We start from the raw sequence: 24,202 nt of genomic DNA on the forward strand, positions 1-24,202 counted from the left end.
AATGTCCCCCCTCTGACCATCCTGGATGGCAATGACTGCTGCTTCTCTACCAGTTTCAGCTCTGGCTTCACTCCACTCCTCCCTAAGACTGTAGTTTTAAGAAACCCGATCATAGAATTACCTCATACCAAGACAGCCTTCAAATCTAACAGCCCTGATCTCGCCAGTGCTCTAACGCCCTGTCACAGAAACGTCCCACATTCTCCACAGCTCCTTCCCTTGCTGCCATGCCCACTGAACCCACCACACTAAAACACAGGTGTGTTCTGCTGGCCTTTGGCTAAAGAGCATTGACCACCACTTAGCTCTAAAAGCACAGGGCTCCTCAGCCAGAACCACCCGGGTTCAAGTCCCAGCTCTATCACTGACTCCCTCTGCCAAGTCAAACGAAGTCTCTGAATTTAATGTCAGTGTGTTCACTTGTAAAACAGGGATAATGTAATCATGTGCACCTCCTTCACATTTTTTTGTGGGTTATAAGGTAAAACATGTACAGTCCATAGACACAGCATTTAAAACACACATCTGATCAAGCCACTCCTATTTAACTTGATCACCAGAGTCACTGGTGTCTCTAAACAGGCCTGTGTGGTCTGACCGCCACCTGCTCTTCAGCCTCGTGGTACTTCAGTTTTCTCCTCTACAATATGGGAACAATAATATTAATACCAATACTATCACAAAGAAAAGGTCAACTTCAAAAATACATTGGCTGTGTCTTTGGAATACCTCTCACTACCAGCAATTAGTGGGCACATGACAAATTTATTTTACTTTACTATTCTGGCAAATTATTAACTCTTTCAGGGTCTCTGTATTCTTAACTAAAAAACGGTGGGATTAGGTAAGACCTGTGTATATCAAACTGTGTTCAGTGGGAGGTCCCACATAGGTGCTTTGAGGGTTCTGAAAAATTTTATTTTAACTTCCTAGATGATATGACTAACATAGGACATCTATTGTCTTTGCTGACTCCTGGAATTCATGTGGAAAACAGGACCTTAGCACAATAACTCACACCAAATAAAAAATCAGTAATTATTTGTTGAACAGAAAATCCTAAATTTTATTTTTTTGAGTTTGAAATCTATTTCATCAAAAGGACCTCATATATTCATGTTACACAAAGCAAACATTATAAACTTGAATTTATAAATGTATGCTATTAAAAACATTAACATAGCATATTTTATATATTAGGATTCCAAGTATTTTTTGTAGGAAAAATAAAATGCTCTGAAGCTATAAACTTGTATACAGGGGTTCCTCGGGTTACGATATAGTTCTGTTCCTGTGACAGTGACATAACCCAAATTTTGGTGTAAGTCGAAACACACCCTAGCTAAATTACTTACCTATCCTAACACAGTTGTAAAATCATAATCTAGAACATAAAAATAAAAATAAGCCATAGAAAAAGGAAAGAACATAAATATACTGTACTGTACTACAGTAACAGAAAAAAATGACAAAAGAAATGAGTGTAAAAAATATTCCTTACCTTTATTCTTGTAAGGAATACCAAAAGGTCCATTGCAAGGTGGGAGTGAGTGACCTATAGGAAGGAGGAAGCTGGAGAGGCAGAAAAACCTGCAAAAGGTAGCGGAGATACTGGGTCATAGGGGCTGATCCCTTTACATGCTCTAAAGCAGTGGTCCCCAACCTTTTTTGGGCCACGGACTGGTTTAATGTCAGAAAATATTTTCACGGACCAGCCTTTAGGGTGGGACGGATAAATGTATCATGTGACCAAGACAAGCGTCAAGAGTGAGTCTTAGACGGATGTAACAGAGGGAATCTGGTCATTTTTAAAAAATAAAACATCGTTCAGACTTAAATATAAATAAAGTGGAAATAATGTAAGTTATTTATTCTTTCTCTGCGGACCAGTACCAAATGGCCCACGGACCAGTACCGGTCTGCGGCCCGGGGGTTGGGGACCACTGCTCTAGGATACATGTTACTGCGTATTCTTCCACTGCACACAACCAAACTACTTCAGCCATGTAGTCTGTAAGTACGACACCAAAGGCATAGGTCGAAACACTCATGTCTCAATTTTTAAAAATTTTTATGGGAATGAGCATCAAAAACTTGAAACATCATATGTCGAGACTATTGTAACCCAAAGACCCCCTGTAATTATAAAAAGGCATCTCTAATCACCTTCTGGTTTGGGGTCCAGAGGTGTTTGTATATACATCAGAAGATTGAAAACACTTATGATTAAAAGAAAATCGCTCAATAGCCTATATTTTTTCAAAAAGAACGCTGTTTACTACCTGAGCTGTTTTTTTAAACATGTGAATTGTTTGCCTGAAGACGTAGAAAAATTTTTCTCTTTGGAAAAAATGGAACCATCCTGTATTACTCATAAATGCCAAGACATTCAAACAGCAGAACCAACAAGTACCCTGTCACTGTGCTAGCCTCCTGGGTTGTGCACAGTGACTGACACCTGCACTGCTGAGGACATTACTTTCAGATGCACTAGTAACAAACCCTTAAGGGGACTGCATTCTCTCCTGCCTAAATAATGCTATTAAGTTATACTGAGTCATTCCAGCCTAGCAGTCAGAATTCCAGTGGGAGAAATTCAATGCGGTGCCGTTCAGCATCCCTCTGATGACACTAGCTGATCTCTGCAGCGCACTAAACATGCACTGTTGGAGAGATGGTCGTGATAACAAATTAGATTGGGGAAAACTTTGAGAGTCACCGCCAACACATGGCTTAATAAGCAACCATCAAAGAGTTTCCAAGTCTCAGTGGTAATCTAAGCCAATCCTGTCACGTAATAAGGAAGCAGGTCCAGAGGAAGGACATAGTTTCAACTGGCAATGTAGTAAAAATACTAGATTACAACCTTAGTCTCCCAATCCTTTCTATTATACCATATATATTCAATTTACCTGTTTTAATTGACATCTAATTGAATCACAGTATACGGTCTGGTAGAGAGCATATTCCATTGCTAGGAACCTGGTGAACAAATTACCCTCCCACTGAAAGTAACCAAACGCTGGTAAATACTTCTAAATATTCTTAAACGCAGATGACTGAACAAGAAAAAAGAGGAATTCTGAGGCCAAAACCAACATAAGGCTTGGTAGAACACTGACATCAGCTTTTGCATTTAGGACAACTATTATATCTGCTGAAATTGACCACTGCTTTTCCATGTTCTTTTCAGGTTCAAGAGACAAAAGACCAATTTCAGGGACACTGAAGGTTTCATGCTGGATCTGTCCCATAAAGGTAAGAATCTAAAGAACTCTACTTTCAGAAAGTGGGTGCATTGAGAAATTGTTGTGCTCTCTACCAGGGGAGTAAAGGAAGTCTGCCTTGCTGGAAACTTGACACTGAGAGAGAGAACAACCAAACCAGCTAGCCTCCTGTGAGCTCACTGCCTAAGCTCACACTGCCTGGGTGGTCCACAAAACCTCAAGCCAAGAATTGAGCTTAAATCAGTCCGATTCTGCTAGCAACCCAAGCACTTGGCAGAAGCAAATAAAATTTGTTCTTGGGATAATTCACTCTCATCGCAGGCTTTGAAGACTCTCCACTGGCAGTATTTCAAAAAATGCATTCTTAAAATAGAGATTTATTTAAATATACATAAAAAATAAGCAGGTACAGACTCACAAAGATTTCAGATACTGAAGTATTTACACCATGGAAATAAAATATGCATTCATATCCATTTAAAGAAATAAGTCGCAAAAATAAATTATTTTTTAATCATCAGCAGGTTTTAAAAATAACTAAACTAGTAATAAAAATATAACATTTGGTATTAAAAACTCAAGGAATGATCTGGTTTCAGATAAGGAGGCGTGAGCACACACCACCTTCTCTCTCGCACTGAATAAAGCTATAGAACCTGGACAGGAGCACACGGCAGATACATGCAGACTCTGAAAAGAAACGGGAGCACAAGAACTGGGGAAGAAGGCCAGAATGTGAAGTACCACCAACCCAGTGGGGAATTCACCGGTTTTTCCCACTGGCATTCTGTGCCTGGAATCTGAGTTGGGCATCAGTGCTGACAGAAAGCACGCCAGGGGGAGCAAGGGTCTCCTGACGCTCAGGGAAAATACGAGCACTTGCCCATGGTTTTTTCTTTTTTCTGGTCTCTGCACCGCAGCCCCCAGTTTCACAGACCTGGAGGCAGCTGCAATGGCAGCACCAAAGGTCACCCAGGAGCCTAAAGCTCTGAGGAAAGAGAGAGAGATTGAGAAAGACAGATGGAAGGAAGAGAGGGAGGGAGGGAGGGAGGAAGGGAAGGAAAGGGGGAGGAAATGGAGACCTAGGCAGCAATACTGAGAGCACTGAGCCAGCCATTTGGGTCTCCAGGTGAAGTCAGGTAATAGAACTCACCACTGCCCTCTGGCAGCAGGACCACAAGGAGGGGCACCTGCCAGGCCTGTAGCTGCTCAAGTCCCAGTCACATATGGAGGAAGCCTCCAAACTGAGGGGGAAAGACAGAAGCCAAGTCTTCACGATGTGCACAAATAGTCTTCTCTGTGTTTCCCCCCAAAACAACAAGGGACAAGACACAGCCCAGTAAGCCTGTGGCTCCCTGGACCAGTACTTCCCCCTGGGGAAAGGGGGCCTTCTAAGGAAGAGCCCATCAGAATCTCACGAGGGTGCCCTCTGGACCAGCTCCTCAAGTAATAGAATGATAGTCAGCATTTATGGGGATGTCTACCCAGTGTTAGAAAAACTCTGCTCTTGAACTGTGGCTCTCAAATTACCATGCATCAGAATTACCAGCAAAACTGGTTAAAACACAGATTTCTGGCCCTTAAGCTCCAGGTTTCTAATGCAGAGTTCTAACACGTTCCGGTAATGCACATGCTGCTGGGCCTGGGACCACACTGTGAAAACCACCTGTGTTCGCCTGGCTATCAACCTAGGCCCCACTCTGGGGTCATCCGGTGAACTTGAAAGGACAGACAACTGACTCACACCCCAGATGTTCTGATGCAGCTGGCATGGGGCAGCCTAGGCACTGGGATTTTTCACAGCACCCTCAGGTGATGTTTGTGTGAGACCCACTGGTGCTGACCTCACTCTAATGCCACCGAGTTCCTGCCCTGGAACCACTCGCTGCCACCTCCTGTAGAAAGTGCCTCCAGAAAGCAGGCTAGCGCTCAGGTTTCACCGAGAGGCTGATATCACCATACCTGAGGGCACTGCCTCTGGGCTCCAGGGCGTGTTGCCTTCTCCCACTTTAACCTGAGAGTTCTGCTTTCCTCGTTTCCAATGCTGTCCTTCTTCCTAAGGATTCATCTGAAGAAAGCAATATTTAAAAACCACTAATATAAGAGAAAGGGCTCTAGCAGGAAAATCAGCAGGCTGCTTGTCTGGCTATGTAATCATTTAACCTCTCTGAGCTTCTACTTCCCACATGATCATCTCTAAAAACAACAGCTGACACGTGCACAGTCGTTTGCAGTTACAGTTGGCAATAATATACAACCATTGTCAATTTGCTTCACATAATCATCACAACAAGTCTGGGAGATAAATGATATCTGAGTCCCTATTCTGAAAATGGGAGACTCACCTGTAGCTCAGTTTGGATGACAAACCTACTTTACCCAGCGAAGGCGATGCTCAATCCAGATCCCCTGAGTACAGATTCTGATGCCCTTGACACCATGCTGCTGCCTCACATATCTTCTCTGTTGGGACTGGTGGGCATCACTGCCTCATTTTCCACCTTTCCACACAAGGAGAGCAATTTTTATAGGTTCAGCCCCTCCATAAGAATCTGGGACTACTCTTATCCAGGGACAGTCAAGAAGGGGTGACTCAAAGGCAGTGGTTCACAAAGCAGGTTGGACGTGCATGCGCTCGGGCCCCACTCTGGACCTCCTGAATCATGAACTCTGGGGGTAGGCTCATCGAGTTTTAACAAGTGCCCAGGTGATGATGCATTGTGAAGGTTGATGGCTACCAGTAAGAACTTCTAATGTGATGTGCAGGTGCTTTGTGGCTGAGTAAACATGGTGGCATGGTCTTGGTGCTGAAACAGGCTTATTCAGGCTCTCAAGAACCAGTTGTTAAATTTTCAGATTTTTGCAAGTTGGGTAGGAGTATGGAAACTGGCAAACAGTATTAATCAGAGCTCCCCCCTTCCTCTGTTTCCCCACCAGACAGCTGGTTTACCAGCACACAATTACTATAACAATGATCACAGATCTCAGTTCTCATAAGTGGGCTGCAACCTTAATCCTAAATCAGGTTCTGCCTTGAGAACAGGCCTGCTTTGATAATGCAGGTCCCATGGAGAATGCATAGCCAAGTTTGCTTTAAAATGTAAATGGCTTGCCATGGTTTTTAAAATAAAGTACCAAATCCCTCCATGGCCTAGACCCTAATCACCCTCCCTGCCCATCCTGGCTACACTAGGCTCAAGCCATACTGCAAATCACCCCCATTTCCCTACTTGACCATGCCCTCTCTGCTGCTGGTCTGCTGCACATGCTAGTCCCTCAGCCTAGAAAACCCTCCCCACCCCATTCAGTCTCTTTGTCTGAACTCACATAGTCTCCTATAGCAGTCACCTCAAACCTCTTCCCTACCAACCCTTTCCCTGCCCACTCCCTACCCCCAGCCAAGGCTGGGTTATGACCCCTACTTCCTCTGTTCTCCCAGGACACCTTGTAATACTCTCATCAAAGTGCTCACTTCCTGTCTACAGTAATTGCCTGGCTACTTTCTCTCTGCGACTAGAGTATAAGCCCCTTGAAAGTTTAACTGTTTTAATCACTATAGTATCATCAGCACCTAGTACAGGGGCTGGTGCATAGTAGGTAGACAATAAATGTTTATCTAAGCTCATGAATGTCTTTCCTGGTTCTAATCTTTTATCCACCAAAACCTCCAGATAGCAACACTTCCTAGACTCCTCAAAATCATGCTCCACCCATTCCATTCACCATCTTGAATTTTCTAGATGTGAGTTGCCACCCTGGACAATCACGAGTTCATCATCACTACAGTCCCCACCCATGTTCAGCCTGCCTAGTAATTTTTCTTTCCAAATTTACAGCTGGATACATATCACTCCTGTCACATAAAGCCACTGTCCCCCACTTCCGTCTACCTGTGGTCCCACAGAAATTTATCCATGCTGGTCTGTCAAATCAGGATGTCTTTAAAATCTAAAACTTCATAATACCTACATACCAGTTCACCAGTGCCAATTCCCAACAGAACTATGTACTTTTATTCATCAGAGACACACACTTAAATGAACATAGTAGTAGCTCTATTCTTAATAGCCCAAACCTGGAAACAATTCAAATGACCCACACAGCAGAATGCATAATAAGCGGTGGTGTTCTCGTGCCATGGAATACTGTGCAGAGCAGTGAGACTGAAGAACAGTACAACTACCTGCAACCAAATGAATGGATCACATAGCATGATGGGAAAAAACCAGATATAAAAGACTGCATACTATTCGGTTTCATTTTTGCATAATTTCAAAAATACGTGAAACTAATCAACAGAGTTAGAACTCAGGACAGCAGGAGGTTAATGACTGAAGGAGGCATGTGGGGGCTCCTAGGGTGCTGATAATATACTGTTTCTGTAAAGCTATTATTATTTGATTGATAATTCATGGATAATTTGTATATTTTACATGTACGTTATTCTTCAATAAAATGTTTTCATTGAAAAAGTGAAAATGTCTAAGGCATTGTGCTGGGGGCAGTGTGGGGAGACAAGAAGTATCAGGCACGTATTCTCTGGCTTTTATCATTAGGGAAGATTTAAGATATGTACATCTGAAAACAAAACTAACATCATAGACTGTGAATTACAAGTGACCAAAGCTCACCCTGGTGTGTCGAAGCCAGTTTATATGTCCTGATTGTGCACATGTCTTCCCAACTCCACACACAGTGACATCAAATCAATAGCTTGAAATCAGCCATCGTGGGAATATTCACATCACAGAAATGCTACAAGTCAGGGGTTTTCCCCCAGCGTACTTATTGATATACACTTACCAGCACACTACTAGTTATAGAAACCTGAAGTATTACTGGAATTGGCATGAGCACCAATATCTTAGCATGTCTTAGCCCCATCACAGCCTAGGAACAAAGAATGCAAGCCTTTTTAAAAAAGTTCTAGCACCTATCTTTTCACAATGTAAGAAATACAAAAGTGCTTGCAAACTCTCAGCTCTGGGATGCATCACCCTACTGCCCTCTAGTGGTAAGTAGACTCTTGCATGCTCTTCTAGAAACTGGGTTCAACCCAACCCAACAAATTCCAGGCACCACAAATACAGTCCTTGGTTTAGTTTATAATGTGTATCACTGAAACACCATTGATTCTATAAATTCTGTAAATTAAAGAGGGGTAGAGTTAATATTCCATATTAATATACAAAACATCAAAATTTCTCTTGCCAGAATATACAAGGATTGGAAAACAAAATATCATTCATAAAATAAAAAAGTCCATATATCACGATGTCAGTGCAAGTCTGACTCAGCAACCCAGTCTATCCCAGCATGCTATTTACAAGAAAGCTTGTGGAATTTTAGATATCCCACAACCTGGTAAATAATGCACCTTGTTCCATGAGAATTATATATTGAATAATATATTAGATACAGAGGATCTGAAATCTAGAACAAAAAATGGGATTGGTGAGAATTTCCAGTGACCTGAACCATATGCTCAAAGTTATGCAATACCGCTAACATTAACACTGCCTAAGTACATAGTGTATTTTAAAAAGTGGATGAAAAGGAAAAACAGGGTGGAGAGAATAGCTTTAATTTCTTAGAATTAAAACAGGAACTATCTCTGTTTGGGAATTATGCATGAAAGAATGCAAAGGAAAGCATTATTGAGAAGTATTTAATCCCTTGGACATAAGGATATTAAAGCAGGTGAGAACATTAATTTGTTGACCTTCACAGAGCCTGGGAGAGTTAGGGAAAACAATCTACAGCCCGCACATGGAGGAAGAGCAGAGGAAAGTTAAAGTGGCCTCCGGGATCTTTCCACCAGCCCCAATTCTTCAAATTTTCCTGGACACTGAAGCCCAGGACCCAGTTCAAACCAGTCTGGTGCTCCTTTCACTATTGTTGGTGCACTTAATTTTAGAAGATATTGCATCTTTTTTTTTTTTAACTGACAAGAAACCAAACCAGGAAGAGTATAAAGAACAATGTTGCTATGGTTTCTGTCACCAACTAGGGGGAGGGAAACCTTCCCAGCTGGCATTTGTAGGTTGCTGAGTGGGTGTGATGTATCACAATAGATACCCTTCCAATCTGCCCTCACTTGACTCTTTCTGTTTACAGACCTGGCCCAGGGACACAAAAGGAGCATAAGACCCAGGTCTGGCCAATCACAGCACACCATTACTCTGCATAAAACAAATAAGCAAAGAGTAGGATTATCACTAAAGCAGAGCCAGTTCAGACCCCTTCCTTGAACTGGTGGAGACACAGCCAAGGAGGTATATTTTAGCTAAAGCGCACATAAAGAGGAGAGAGGCAAGAAATAGAAGGCAAGGTAGATGGAGCCCAATGACAGCACTTGAGCTCCAAATCCAGCCTTGCCAGGAGCTAACATGGCCCCCAGATTTTTCAGCTGTATGAACCCCAAATTCACTTTTAAATGTAGGCTGGAATTTTTTTCTTTCAGTTGTAGCTGAACAAATCTAACACATTAGGGATGGGATTCACATTATAGATGTCAAAAGACCTATTTTATCTGGATACTGACTTCTCAACAGTGAGTTGGAAAAATAAATGGATTACCAAATGGTAAAATCTGATAAAACATGAAGTATCCCAAGTAAATACGCAAAGCAAAGGCCAGAGCCTACTTAGAATGCAATGTCTATAGCTCTTGAAAGGGAGGGAAGTGGATTTGTTTTAAGGTTTACCAATTCCATCTTTACAGATTAGACTACTGAGTCCTCAGATGTTAAACATCATCCAAACACCTGATTCTTCTACACATGGGGAAACATGACTACTAACCAGCACTTACAAAGCCGATGTATTTATAGTAACTCAATTGTTCCTTGAAACTGCTCAATGTGAAAGGCTCTATTGTTATCCCAATTTAACAGATTAGAAAATAGAGGTACAGCGGATTTAAATAATTTTCCCAAAGTCCCACAACTAATAAGTGATAGAGCCTGGGTATGCATCCAAATGTTCCAGTCCTGGAATCCAAGTCTTTAATCACTAGGCTGCACTGCCTCTCAGAAAGCACAGGAAAAGGATTAAAAGTCAGATGCGTAGTGTTCAACTTTCTGCCCCCTCACTTTTCCCTGAAAAGATAATGCCTGTGCAGTCCAAAGGGGGGAAGGAGCTGTGTTGCAGTTTCTTCTTTCTGGTCTATGCATAGTTGGGCACCTCTTCAACCCACATTGGCCTCGTTGATTTTACACATTTATCTTGTTCCTACTAGAACTGAGTGTTGTGGCAAGAACCATAAATTTAAGACACCTGTGTAGACAACAACTTTCTTACTGACCAATACCACTCTTCAGAGAACTCCACAGTCAGGCAAGGTCACTGCTTGACCACCAGTTCTGTCTAGCCAGCCTGCCAACTGAGCTATCAACTCAAAGATCACAGAGCTAAGCCCAGATATGGTCTTCTCCCAAAAGTCCCCATTTCAGGTAAATGAAACAATAAAATTTCCTAATCTGGTTCTCAACCTTAGACTCTTACATTCATTCATTCCTCTGTTCTTCCCTTCCCTTCCACATCCAATCACCCATCCCTGCTTCTTCTATGCATCCCAGGCAATTCCATTACAGTGGCCTCCACACCAACCCAAGCCCCTATCTCATCCTGGACTGTTAGAAAAGCACAATACAGTTTCATTCATTTATCCACATATTCACCTAATCTTCCTATTTCTATTATATGCCAGGCTCTATGCAAAGTGAGCACCAAAGGAGGTAGTCCTCCTGACCTCAGGTAACTTCTTTAAATACCAGTTGGAAATTGTGTCTTGTATCAAACCACCCAGAGCTCCCCATTACCTATAGAAATGAGTGCCTAATCTCTTATCCTTCATTCAAGGACTTCTGAAACTTGGTCCCAACCTTACTTACCAGCTACATTTCCCACTATTCCCTCCATGTGCTTTTTTTTTTTTTGTATTTTTCCGAAATTTGAAGCAGGGAGGCAGTCAGATAGACTCCTGCATGCACCTGACCAGGATTCACCCAACCAGGATTCACCCGGCATGCCCACCACAGGGCGATGCTCTGCCCAGCTGGGCCATTGTTCTGTTGCAGCTGGAGCCATTCTAGCGCCTGAGGCAGAGGCCACAGAGCCGTCCTCAGCACCCGGGCCAACTTTGCTCTGATGTAGCCTTGTTTGCAGGAGGGGAAGAGAGAGATAGGGAGAAAGGAGAGGGGGAAGGGTGGAGAAGCAGATGGGCACTTCTCCTGTGTGCCCTGGCCAGGAATCAAACCTGAGACTTCCACATGCCAGCCGAGCCAACCGGGCCAGGGCCCCGTGTGCTTTTTGCTCCATACAACTCATAGTCACCAAACTCACCAGTGGCTAGCACTGACCCCAGTTCTTGAACTGTCCTAACTGCCACCACCAGCTGACCAGCACACAAAGAATAGGAATTGTGGTTTATATAACTTTATGGTGTCAAAAACCATGTCCTGCACAATGACATATTCATCAATTTCCTCCGCAGGAGTTTTGGTTCAGATCAGAGAGCTCCATCATTATTCAGACAAATGTTGCCCTCAAAAATTTTATATTTGCAAAGTCCTGTAGAGAAGACTGGCTCTTTACAATCCACATAAAACATTACATCCACCCTCCCAGAATCCTGCAGCATAGCTTGCATTTGTAGAGTAGGAGGGAGAAAGAAAAATGAACAGCAAAGTCTGGCAACTTCAAAGACACCCCCAAAGACAGCTGGAAGCTGCTGAGTGTGCCTCTTATCTGATATTTTAACTCATTCACTCAACCAAATGAAACTTAGCACAGACATGCTATAGACAAGAGCCCAGGACTGGTGTCCACATCACATCTAGCAGTTGGACAGCCAGCAGAGGAACATTGTCTATAAAAACTCTGGTTCTCTGGCTCTGGGTTTGTCAGTTACCAAGGAAACAACAGGGAAAATGTCGTGCTTAGATCCTCAATGTCTAGGTCATGTGGTCCATAGCCTTCCCAAAATGACTTTCAACACAGCCTTTCCAGAAAATACATGAATGCCAATTTCCCCTCCCCAAAATTTAGCCTTCATAGATACAGAATGTTTTTCTTAAACTTGACAAACTTCTGGAATTTGAATAAAATAGGTCTACATAAGCCCTTGGCACCCATCATTAGTCTCTGTACACAAAGGTAGTAATTAAATCACACAAATGAAAACACACTACCATGACCTGGTAATTACATTAATTACATGGCCAGTAAAATTGCCTGCAAATTTGTAAGGCATTCTTCAAATACAAATTCAGATCAGAATTAACAAAACCCTAAACCTTGCTTGCCAAGATTTATAAGAAATAGTATTATCAAAATGGCAGGCCAGATTTCAAACAGTCACCAGATTTGAAAGAAAAAAGAGAGGTGGGGGTCTCATGTTTTCAAACTTTCAAGTCCTTTATATGACTGGCCCAGAAAGACGGAACTGAGCTTGGGCTGACTTGAATATTAAACTGAGGTGATATTTTGTTACAGTCATCATTGATGAGTTGCCTCTCTCACAAGCTGCACAGATTTCTCCAGGGAAAATAAGAATGCTCAACAATTGTGAATAAAGCCCATAGATTTTAAAATAGTGCAAAGTATGTGTCTACCATACAAATCTTTGCTATTTATGGATTCATACTCTAGTGTGACACTATGGTTTTCTGAAACAGAACAGGAAATAAGTAAGAAAGTGTTGCAGATATTAATGAATGCTGTTAATTCTCTTAGATTTCTCAATCTCTATTTTTGAGTAAATGAAATAATGCTTTCAATTTTATTCTGAGCTTAAACACTCTACATTCCTAGGTTTCCTAATGGTATCATGTGTGACTGCTAAAATGAGTGGAAGACTAGCCTCTCAGGTGAATAATGTTGCCAGGGAAACTGCCTACATACCATCCCAATATACCTATCTCTGCTAGAACAGACAATTCTACATATATGCCTTTTTCCCCCATAACTCCACAGAGATAGAAAATTGACCTCAAAAAATTTATTGTTGCAAAGTCCTACAGAAAAGATGAGAGCATTACAATCTATACAGAACATTACATCTACCTGTCAGGCATTTTTCCAGAACTCCTTTGGAGTAGCTTACACCAGTGGGGTACAGCAAGGGCTGCTGTAACTTCTAACAGACCCCACCAGACTGGGATCTGAACACTGCAGAACCTGCATCCCACCAGGGGCTTTAACTCATCTCTGCAAACAAATAGAATTAAATCTAGTCCTTCTAAAGGGATTTAAAAAATGACAGGAAGTTCTCTTGTCCTTTCTCCCCACTATCAGCAGAATTTTCATACAAAATGACCTTTCCCTTTGTGCACTTCCCCCAATAGGTTTCATATGGATTGGAAAGACGGGTAGACATTTCTGACTTTTCAAACTTCCTGTCTCACTTCCATCATTCAGGCTAAGTTCTTTGTGTGTGTGTGTGTGTGTGTGTGTTTCTGAAGTTGGAAACGGGGAGGCAGACAGACTCCCACATGCGCCCAACCAGGATCCACCTGGCATGCCCACCATGGGGTGATGCTAGCACCTGAGGCAGAGGCCATAGAGCCATCCTCAGCGCCCGGTCCAACTTTGCTCCAATGGAGCCTTGGCTGCGGGAGAGGAAGAGAGAGACAGAGAGGAAGGAAAGGGGGCGGGGTGGAGAAGCAGATGGGCGCTTCTCCTTGTGTGCCCTGGCCAGGAATCGAACCCAGGACTCCTGCACGCCAGGCCGATGCTCTACCACTGAGCCAACCGGCCAGGGCCAGGCTGAGTTCTTCACTCCTCTTATCTGGATGATGAAAATCAGTTTCAGTTATTTTCCATTGCACAGGTCTGCTCTTCCTTCTTATTTTGGTAAAATAGAAAAAGAATTCATAGCTCTGGTACTTCCTGGATGCCGATTTACAATGCTTGCTTTCACCCTCCTCATATATAAGATGAGGAATTCTACTGTAGCCTCAAAAATTTGTTAGGGAGTTCATATAAGACTGTGAATATGTATAAGTGATCACTATAATGGGAACATTTTTTTTAAATTGTGCCTATTTATTCTTTTATTTTTTAAATGTGGAGATGTCAAATGAATGAAGGAATAAATATTTTAATAACTTTAACATCATTCTATTTAATGCTCTGTACAACTCTATAAAATAAGATTACTCCCATTTCACAGATAAAGAAATTGAGGCTCTGAGGGCCAAATAGCTATCCCTAAGTAATATTACTAATGAGTACAGGATTCAGGATTTGAATCCAGGTCTATCTCATCCCAAGGCCATATTCTTTCTCAAGAGAAGGACCAGCTGGATTTAAAAAGATGACAAAATTATACAGTAATATCAGCCAGTCTGGAAGGTCAATAGGAGTGTTTTAGTGGTAAGTGACAAAAAGCCAATACCACCTGGTTGAATACAAAGAGAAATTATGGGCTTCTATAACCAACAATTAAGGGTGGGATTTGCTTCAGGCTTAGCAGGATATGAAAAATCAAATGAAGTACCTCAGTCCATTTTTCTACCACTTGCTCATCTTCCTCTGAGTTGGTTCCATTTTTATACAGGATCTCTTCTAACAGCTGCAGTCCTTATATCCCTCAGCATTGCATACAATAGGGAAGAACACGGGTCTGTTGCCCTGAAGTCCTAGTAAAGTCCTTACTTACTAAGTCTACAGCTCTGACTGGGTCAGATGCCTCTCACTGAACCTGTTACTATGGCCCAGAGATAATGATGCCCCAATTAACTCAGGCCTAGGTCAAATAGATGCCTAAAATTAGAAACTTTTTCAAAATCATTAAGTGGCTTACAATTAAGCAGCCCTTGTATATTTAAATATTAAGAGCCACAAAACTACATTTCTTTACAAGACATTTCTTTAAAAGAACTGAAAAAATTACTTACATATTTAGTTTAGTCTGTGTCAAATCGTGAAAGACCCCTAAAGCTCATCAGTAGACAATAGCCCATACTTTCCGAATCACAGCTTTAGATCAATAGGACCAGCAATCCAAACTAAAGATTAAAAGATTCTGCCCCCCCCCCTTTGTCAGAGGAGAGCATCAAGAGGATACGAGCCACAGTTTACCTGAGAGCTGGACCTGGAAAATAGGAAGCTCTTTACCCTTCCCATCCTTGGACTGTAGCTGCTCCACATGACATTGAGAGAGTGACTGTTGTAAAGTACCCATACCTCAATTCCACGGGTTTACGTAGAGACACCAAGTCTAGATGAATTTTGAAGAGTTTTATTAAAGGAAGTTTATTAAGTATGCTGGCTGCATATAGCTTACATGGGGCAGTCTAGAATCTCAAATCATGTGCAAGCCAAAAATATTTCAGGGGCTGCTTATATACCCTTGATCACACAAGAGCATGACATCATGGCACAAGCTTAAACATTTGTTTAGGGGATACACAGAAACATTAAGACTTTCAAGGTAACACAATCAAGGATGTTTACAAATCTTTTAGGGTTCCTTTGCCTAGAGGTATGCTACTCTCAGGATTCCAGGATGGGGGAGGAACTACAATCAATGCAAGGTGGTATGTAAATTCTGTCTCCCATTGTAAGAAAAGAAGTTTCTTGGTTAACCTTTATTTTAGATTTAAAACTAAATGACCCATTGTTCTTGCAAGCCAGAAACTTCTACATTCTTCTCCCACCCCTCCTCAAAAGAAGGATGGTACAGGAAAGCCTGACCTTTCCTCCTAGAATGTCAGTATTAATTTTGCAGCTTTTTGGTACCTTACTATATTACACAGGTGTTGAGACTGCCTGGACTGAATGGGACTGATCTCAGTTAAGGCCTTTATACAAACTCTTAAGATTCTGGTGGGTATGAGCAGAGACCAATTCATCTTTCAGCTGCTGAAGACAGGACTTGTGTCTAGGGTCCCTTGCTCATTAAACCTGCCACCTACCAATCTGGAGTGACACCCTCCTTCTTCGGTCTCTCCTCGCCTTCCATGTATAGTAGGCCAACTTCAGATTTAACTCAGGGAACTCCAAGGGTTGCAAATCAACACCCTTCATTTGCCTGTCCCAGAAAAAAAAGCAAAATGGAGCTTATGTATGAGATCACACACATTTTTAAGTACTGAGGTAAAGGACCCTCTGAGACTGAATGGGTATCTATAGGTCTCTATAACCTCCTACCATTTTTCAGTTTCTGGAGTTTTATCTCATTTCATTTTATCCATACCACGTTCTCTACCTCTTGTTTATATAAAACCCACCACCTCTATTTTCATAATTTTAGGGTTTGATGTAGAGATGAAACAAGTGATGGCAAGAAGAGAATAAAATATTTGCAATAGCCACTCCTTCATACTGCTCAGTATTCTGCCCTGGAACTAATGCTATCTATCCCCTAAGATAATCTTCAATACTGCAAGAGAAGAACATCCAAGATAAGGATCCTAAACCTCATGCCATGAGGCATGGCAACAGCCCACTCACTGCCTGCACCCTCAGAGGACCAGCACTCACCTTCCCCCACTCCTGGCACAGAGAACATGCCCTCATAGAAACTGTTCTTTTACCAACAGTGTCCTTATTTAAGCAGGCCTGGCCCACCTCAGGAACAAGAGGTGACCAGTAGGATTCTGTATCTGCATAACACGAGTATCCTGGCCAGTAGGAGAAGAGACGGAGGGTGGTGCGTGCGTGCCTGCATATGTGTGCACAAGTGCGCATGCACGTGTGGGCCCAGTTACATAGCCCACTCGAGATAAAACTCTCTTGATGCGTACCCACACAGCACTGCCTCAAGGGGAATATTTTCAATTATCTAATATGCCACAAACACCTCTGAGAATGTTTTGAAAGCTAAGGACTCTTCTGAGAAAAAGAACTACATACACAGAACAGTTTTATATAATTTTAAGTGGTCTGTGGACTCTAGTTACCAAATCCAGAGATTCTGGACTCCGTGTTAAAAACCTCTGTTCTAGCCAAGGAACAAGTGCGCCCTAGGGGATGAGAGTCACGAATGAGAGCAGAACCAGTCCCTGCCTCTGCTTAAACACAGAGGCGGAAAAGGGGATTTCTCAGCCAGAGACAGTTTGCATCTCAGTGTCACATGTGGCCATGTTTGAGATATATGTGATTGGCAGGATTTGAATGATGCTACTGTCACCTAGTGGCAGAGCCCAGGGATGCAACTAAAATCCTACAAGACACAGGAGAGGCCAACAACAAAGAATGGTCTGACACAAAATGCCTGCAGTGCCAAGGCTGAGAGAGCCAGTCATATCGGAATGAAGTAGGCAGAAAAATCAGTGATCACCAATGTGTTTTGAAAAAGACATGCTAGAACTTTACCTGGAATGGAATAAGACCACTGAAGATGATAACTACTCCACGCCTAAGTGGGGTCTTAGAAATCTGTCTCTTGCTACTGTTTTCATTGAAGGAGGCTCTGCAGCATGGCACATGCCGCTGGCTTCCTTACATCGAAATCTAGCTGTGGATTCATTCTGCCCAACTCCTACTTAATCTAGTGTTAGCCAAATTTCCAAGTGAGTGATGGCCACTAAAGATAAAAAAGTTTCTACTTGCTGCAATTCACAAGGAAGGTCAGTCATTTTCAGACACCATTATGATAAAACAAAAGTACGTTTAGCAATCCTACCTCTTCCTGTCTCTGGGGGAGCTTATGTAAGTCACTGTACTTCTTGTGCGTTTCTCCTTCCGTAGCCTGGGTTATAACCCTACCACACTGGGAGAGGCAGCCTGCAGAAGAGGTTAGATCAGGGGTCGCGAACCTTTTTGGCTCAGAGAGCCATGAACACCACATATTTTAAAATGTAATTCCATGAGAGCCATACAACGACCCAGGTACTTTACGCATTACCCAATAAAAATTTGGTGTTGTCCCGGAGGACAGCTGTGATTGGCTCCAGCCACCCGCAACCATGAACATGAGCAGTAGGAAATGAATGGATTGTAATACATGAGAATGTTTTATATTTTTAACGTTATTATTTAGTTTATTAAAGATTTGTCTGCGAGCCAGATGCAGCCATCAAAAGAGCTACATCTGGCTCGCAAGCCATAGGTTCCCAACTCCTGGGTTAGATGCTAGAACCAAAATAATGGGTCAAACACCACATCTGCCACGCGCTACCAAGGTGTCCTCTATCACTTTGTTAGGCTTCTCTGTGCCTCGGTCTCTCCATCTGTGAAACGGGAATAATGGTACCTAGCTCATGGAGGTCTCAGAATTAAGAAATGCTGCACATAAAGTGCTTAGATGATGCTTGGACTGCTGGCTGTCATTATTATGATCATCATCATCATTACCTCCTGTATGTGGGGGGAATTATTTGAGATTTAGAAGACCTTGTATAAAATAGAATAAGATTTTTTATTAGCTATTTGCCATCCAAATGGTAAGGTATCCACTTTTAAATACATGTGTTTTTAACCTAAATTTGAATTGAGCATATGTTTGCTAATTATCTCCTTTTCTGTTTGTAGAAAGCTAGCTCATATGTCAATATTATTTTAAAAGTACTGCTCCTCCTGTTCGCTCTAAATTGGAGGAAGAGGGAAATTAAAAGTTGCCATTAAAATGCCAGAGTGGCAAAACAACATAATGGTATTTGTTCAGAAAGGCTTGAAGAAATAAAAGTGATTCCCAGGCTTGTCTTAACTGATTCAGTATTGTATTCTTCAAACTGTTTTAATCACTCCTTACAGCCTACAGCAGAAAATTCAAATGCTCTGGTCACGCACTCAGCCATCTGGCCCAGCCGACCCGCAGTATGCCCTCATTGCCACTGGCCTCCGTTAGAGACAGTTTCCTGCCAAACTTGAAACATTCCGTTTTCCCACTCTCTGCTACCACTGTTGACCCACATGTCCAGTGCACCTTATAGCCAACTTCTTATATGTGATCAACCTTCCTGTCAAAAGCACCCTATGCCATGAAGACTTCTCAGAGCACTCCACCTCCTCCTTCTCTACCCAAACAGCATTGTTCTTCCTTTGAATTCCCATCGTCTTTGATTTATACCTTACAGGTGCTTCTAAACCGGTGAGCCTAATGCCACGGCACAGGGCATTGGAAGCAGACGCTTCCATTTGAGCTGGGGAAATGACTCCTGTGATTCCCACATTTGGCAGTATACAGAACTTGGAAATATTGGAGATAATTCTGACTTTGTAATCTCGGGCTGTGAGTCTGTGCAAGTCTCTCTGGTTTTAATCTGTGACCAAATTACATTGCTCATCTCAGAAACCAAGCATACAAACCCTGTCCTTTCGAAATCAGGAATAGTCCAAGTAAGTTTGCTGGCAGCTTTAGAGTCATGTAATCAGAGAAACAACAGGCTTAGAAAAATCACAAATTAATCCAATTATTTGCATTCATTGTCATTACTCGCAGACCTTAGATCTTCATGACTCAAGAAAAGTAAAATATTAGCACCTGGACTGCTTCTCCTGACCATTTCTGTTCTTTGTTTTTTTTTTTGCCGGCCCTTGTTAAGCCTGCATCATTACCCAGCCTGTCTTTCATTCCCCCTATTACTTAGCTTAAATATGAGTTGCTCTAAAAGATCATTGGTAATTCACATAAAATATAGTCTTGTTACTTTACTTTTCTTTAAAAGAAGCATGATAATTGCAAACTGCAACAAACGAAGCTGAAAATAACTCCCCAGGCAGTTGTGCATTAGGAATTAGATTAAAATGAGCCCATTTTATTTTTAAATGACCTGCTAATTTGTAGGAAAGATTTAAGCTGCTTAAATCTTCATCAGTGGAAAACTGGAAAGCTCATGAAAACCAACCATTGATCACTAGGGTGAGAGAAAGGACTCTTATCCCCGAAGCCAGAGAGGCGGTACTGGTGGATAGTTTAAAGATTTATATTAAAATAGCAACAAGAGAGAAGAAAAACCTAATTTAACATGAGTTAAATCTGTTTTTAAAAATCTAAAATAAAAGAAGTTCAATGTCAGCTCACAATTGTAAGTGCCAAAATCTGTGCTTGCGACTAATTTTTCAAGTAAGACTAATTAGAATTTAAAATAAAAACCCTACAAGTCTAGGGGGCTTGAGGCTCCTTGTTTGCTTTCACTTGCTGCGTGTAGGATTCAGCTCTCAGCTCAGGGCTGAGAGGGGTGACGTCAAACTTCTCCCAAACTCACTGCCAAGTGGAAACGTGGTTAGGGCATTGGGGCCAGAGCTGCCCTGTCATCCCACTGCCTTACAATGTTGATTGCTTGAGTATGTTTAGAGTCATTTCCCATGAGGCTTCCATAAAAAAAGTATTTCTGCTATTCTTCTGTCACCCAACATTTAAACTATAGGCTATGGTGGTCATGTTGCTATGCATTTAAAGTAACCGACAGAACATGATGTACTCTGACACGGAAAAAGATATTAAAAATTATTAATTATCCAAATTAGTCCACCTCCTCCTCAGCTGGAGACCATTAGAATTCTTCTATTCTTCAAAATACATGATGTATAAAATATACTTTAGTATAAATGTAAAAATCTTTCAAATGAGCCATCTACTAGCACTCTTCTTTAATTCAAAATATATTAAATCTCCTCTTGATAGCTGACTACTAATTTCCCCCTCTTTTGTTTAATATCAACCACTCCTCCATGGATTAAATCACTATATAAACAGATAGATGGATGCATATATATATGTGTGTGTGTGTGTGTGTGTGTGTGTGTGTAGACATATACATATTTCACACATCCAAAATCAAAAGAAATAGTTTGAATGGTCATTGATATATCACTCAAGTCTTTGAATCATCCATGTTAGGGAGAAAGATGATAATATATATGATTATTTTTAAAAGAAAGGAAAAAGAAAACTTCCTTCATGGTTTAACTTATCCTGAAACTAAAAGAGTATATATATAGTACCACACACATTTATTTACTGGTGCCAAAAAGTATGCCAGGCTCAAGCGAGGCATAGAAAAGTCTGAAAGATGAGCACAGCACTGGGCCAGATGTCTCCTCTACGCTCTGTCCGCTCCTCCAGGAACACTTGCTCTCCTCAGCCCTGCTCCCTGTCCTGAGAGAGGCTGACAAATTTGTTTTGCGATGATAAACTCCAGTGCTGTCTGGCCTGTGAGGTTGCTTTAGGTTGGCTGTGTCCTCAGCAGGCTGCTGAACCTCCTGAGGCTGCTGCTGACACAACTCTCTTCCTTCTGGTTCTGGAAATCTCTCCAGTACCTCCTTTCTCTGGCAGAGATTGTGACAGCTCCTCTCTTTAGCCTCAATTTCCCTCAGTATTCCCCCCCCCCCCCCCCCCCCCCCCGTGGTTTCCTTACACTCTTCCCAAACCTTTGTAATTAAGGTTTCTCTGTAAACAAACTCTGGAAATAAACTGTCCTAATCTAAGTCTGCCATCTGTTCCTCCCACTACCTGAGTGCTACAGGCGACATTCCTCCCTTCCCAACCTTCACAATCTGGTCAAAGAAGTTTCCATATAACTCTAACAGCCGCGATTAAAGTAAATGCAAAGACATGCATGGTCACAAGGAAGAATGAGTCACTTTAAGATCTTAAAGTTTGTGTGAAGCCCATGGCATTCGAGATGGACCTTTGAGGACCAACAGGAAGACTGGTGGAAACAGGGCAGTCACACAAGGTGAAGGAAAGATCTTATCCCCCCAACCCCCGGAAAGGCAGCAAAGTGCAGGTGGTTTCCAGAGGCACCTGATGTCCAATGTGTCCAAGTGAAGAAGATAATTTTTAAAAGCCTGGAAAATGAGGCATGCATCATGGTTTAGACTCTGAGAACTTTGAACTTCTAGCTAGATAGTCTTTCTAAATGCTTCTCTATGGAAAGTGGAAACCTATTGAGGACCGTTATACAAAAAAATAGAGAGATTAGCAAAGTATTATAATTATTGTGTGTGTTTAATAAAGTTTTATCCCAGTAGACTGTAATTTTCGCCAGGCCAGGGGCCATGTCTTTGTTCTGCTGCACCCACACCTAGTACAGAGTCAGGCACACACCACTGACTTGACAGCGGATGAATGAATGAATGAATGAATGAGTGCTTGAATAAAGAGACTTTATTACAGAAGTCTTTTATAGAAACTAGAAAAATAAAATGGAGACTGGAATTTGAACTAAAGTGTGATCAATGAGAATGGGAAGGAGGATGAGAAAGACAATCTAAGATCTGGTCAGAACTGCCTCTACTTCTCATCTACTTCAAGTGTGGCCAGCTCCTCATCACTACTTAGGGTTCTCAGACACTCTGATCCACCGATATGAGGAGTTCCTGGACAAATTCTTTGGTAGTGTGTGCGAGTTGGACATCATCTGTAATTTTGAAAAGGCTTACTTCATCTTGGATGAGTTTTTGATGAAGGGGGGTGATGCTCAGGACACCCCCAAGAAGACTGTGCTCCAGGAAGAAAGTCCTTTGTGTACAACACTTAGGGAACATATAAAGATAAAACACAGAGCGTACCCTGAAGAATCAGTTACAGAAATAAATCTAAATCTCATAAAGAAGAAAATATACGACCCTGGCTGGTTGGCTCAGGGGATAGAATGTAGGCCCAGCACGTGGACGTCCTGGGTTTGATTCCCAGTCAGAGCACACAGGAGAAGCAACTGTCTGCTTCTCTTCTCCTCACTCTCCCCCTTTTCTCTCTCTTCCCCACTCATAGCCAGTAGCTCGATTTGTTCGAGCATTGGCCCAAGGTACTGAGGATATCTCAGTTGATTCAAGCATCAGCCCCAGACAGGGGTTGCTGGGTGGATCCCAGTCAGGGCACATGCAGGAATCTGTCTCTCTACTTCCCCTCCTGTTACTTAAAAAAAAAAAAGGCCTGATCTGTGGTGGCGCAGTGGATCAAGCCTCGACCTAGAATGCTGATGTCACCAGTTCAAAACCCTGGGATTGCCCAGTCAAGGCACATATGGGAGTTGATGCTTCCTGCTCCTCTCCCCCTTTCTCTCTCTCTCTCTCTCTCTCTCTCTCTCTCTAAAATGAATAAATAGATAAAAATAGTTAAAATTAAGGTCAGGTATATGATTAAAAAAGAGAATGGAATAAGGATAATTTTTCCATTTGTTTCAAAATTTGATTAGTAACAGTAAATATGATAGTAATCCCTTTGTACCAGTTACTATACTCCATGTTTTACACAAATTAGTTAATATAATCCTCAGGGAAATTCTGTAAGATTAGTATCTATAGTTGAGAACTTAAAATTTTTACAACTTAAGCAACTTGCCAGAATGATGTGATTTCAAAGCCACACAGCCATGATTAGACTCAAAGACTAGATGATTTCATAGCTAGTCACTACTTTTCAAAACTGTGCTTATAACTGCATGTGTGTGTGTGCATGAGCATGTGTGTGCACTAAACCATATGACTGGGAAAGTTCATAGTTAAATAAAAATAAAATAGTATATCCAATCTCCATTGATAGTCAACTGAAAACTGGGGAAGAATGGAACAAACAGCTATGCCAGCATTTCAAGGGGAAGGGTCAAAGTCTCAGGTATCCAAACAGCCTAGTTAACATTTATTAAGCCCAAAACACTCAATGTTTATGTTCTATTAGCAATAATCGCGCCTCGGATAAACCTCATTGGCTACGATACTGCCACTGCGCAAAGCTCAATGTTTACGTTCTATAACTCCCACTTCTTCATAAATCTTTTTTAAAAAATCTTTCACAAACTAATCTCTACCAACACAATTAAGCTGATAGTAGAACACTTAGTGTAATTTATATTTGCTGAGATAGTAATGCATCTTTTTCTATCATGATTTTCCCCCAGGCAAAATGAAGCAAGTACAACACATTTTAAAGTCATTCCAAAGATCACATTACTCAGAGATATGATATAATTAGTCTTATGATAGTATGCATTTAATTAAGTTAGGGAGGAGCAATTAATTGACAAAAAGATAAAAAACATCAAAAATTAGCATACTGTTGACACTAATATGTCAAAAGG

General features: G+C 41.7%; 1 non-coding gene across 1 annotated transcript; it reads right to left on the reverse strand.

Moving 5' to 3' along the window:
* Nucleotides 1–23,712: 23,712 nt before the first annotated feature.
* LOC136382643 (U4 spliceosomal RNA) lies at nt 23,713–23,859 on the reverse strand. The gene has a single exon (XR_010747271.1). It is a non-coding gene; the product is annotated as a U4 spliceosomal RNA (small nuclear RNA).
* Nucleotides 23,860–24,202: the final 343 nt, after the last annotated feature.

The sequence above is a fragment of the Saccopteryx leptura genome, chromosome 10 (assembly GCF_036850995.1).
Source record: "Saccopteryx leptura isolate mSacLep1 chromosome 10, mSacLep1_pri_phased_curated, whole genome shotgun sequence".
Classification (NCBI taxonomy): Eukaryota; Metazoa; Chordata; class Mammalia; order Chiroptera; family Emballonuridae; genus Saccopteryx; species Saccopteryx leptura.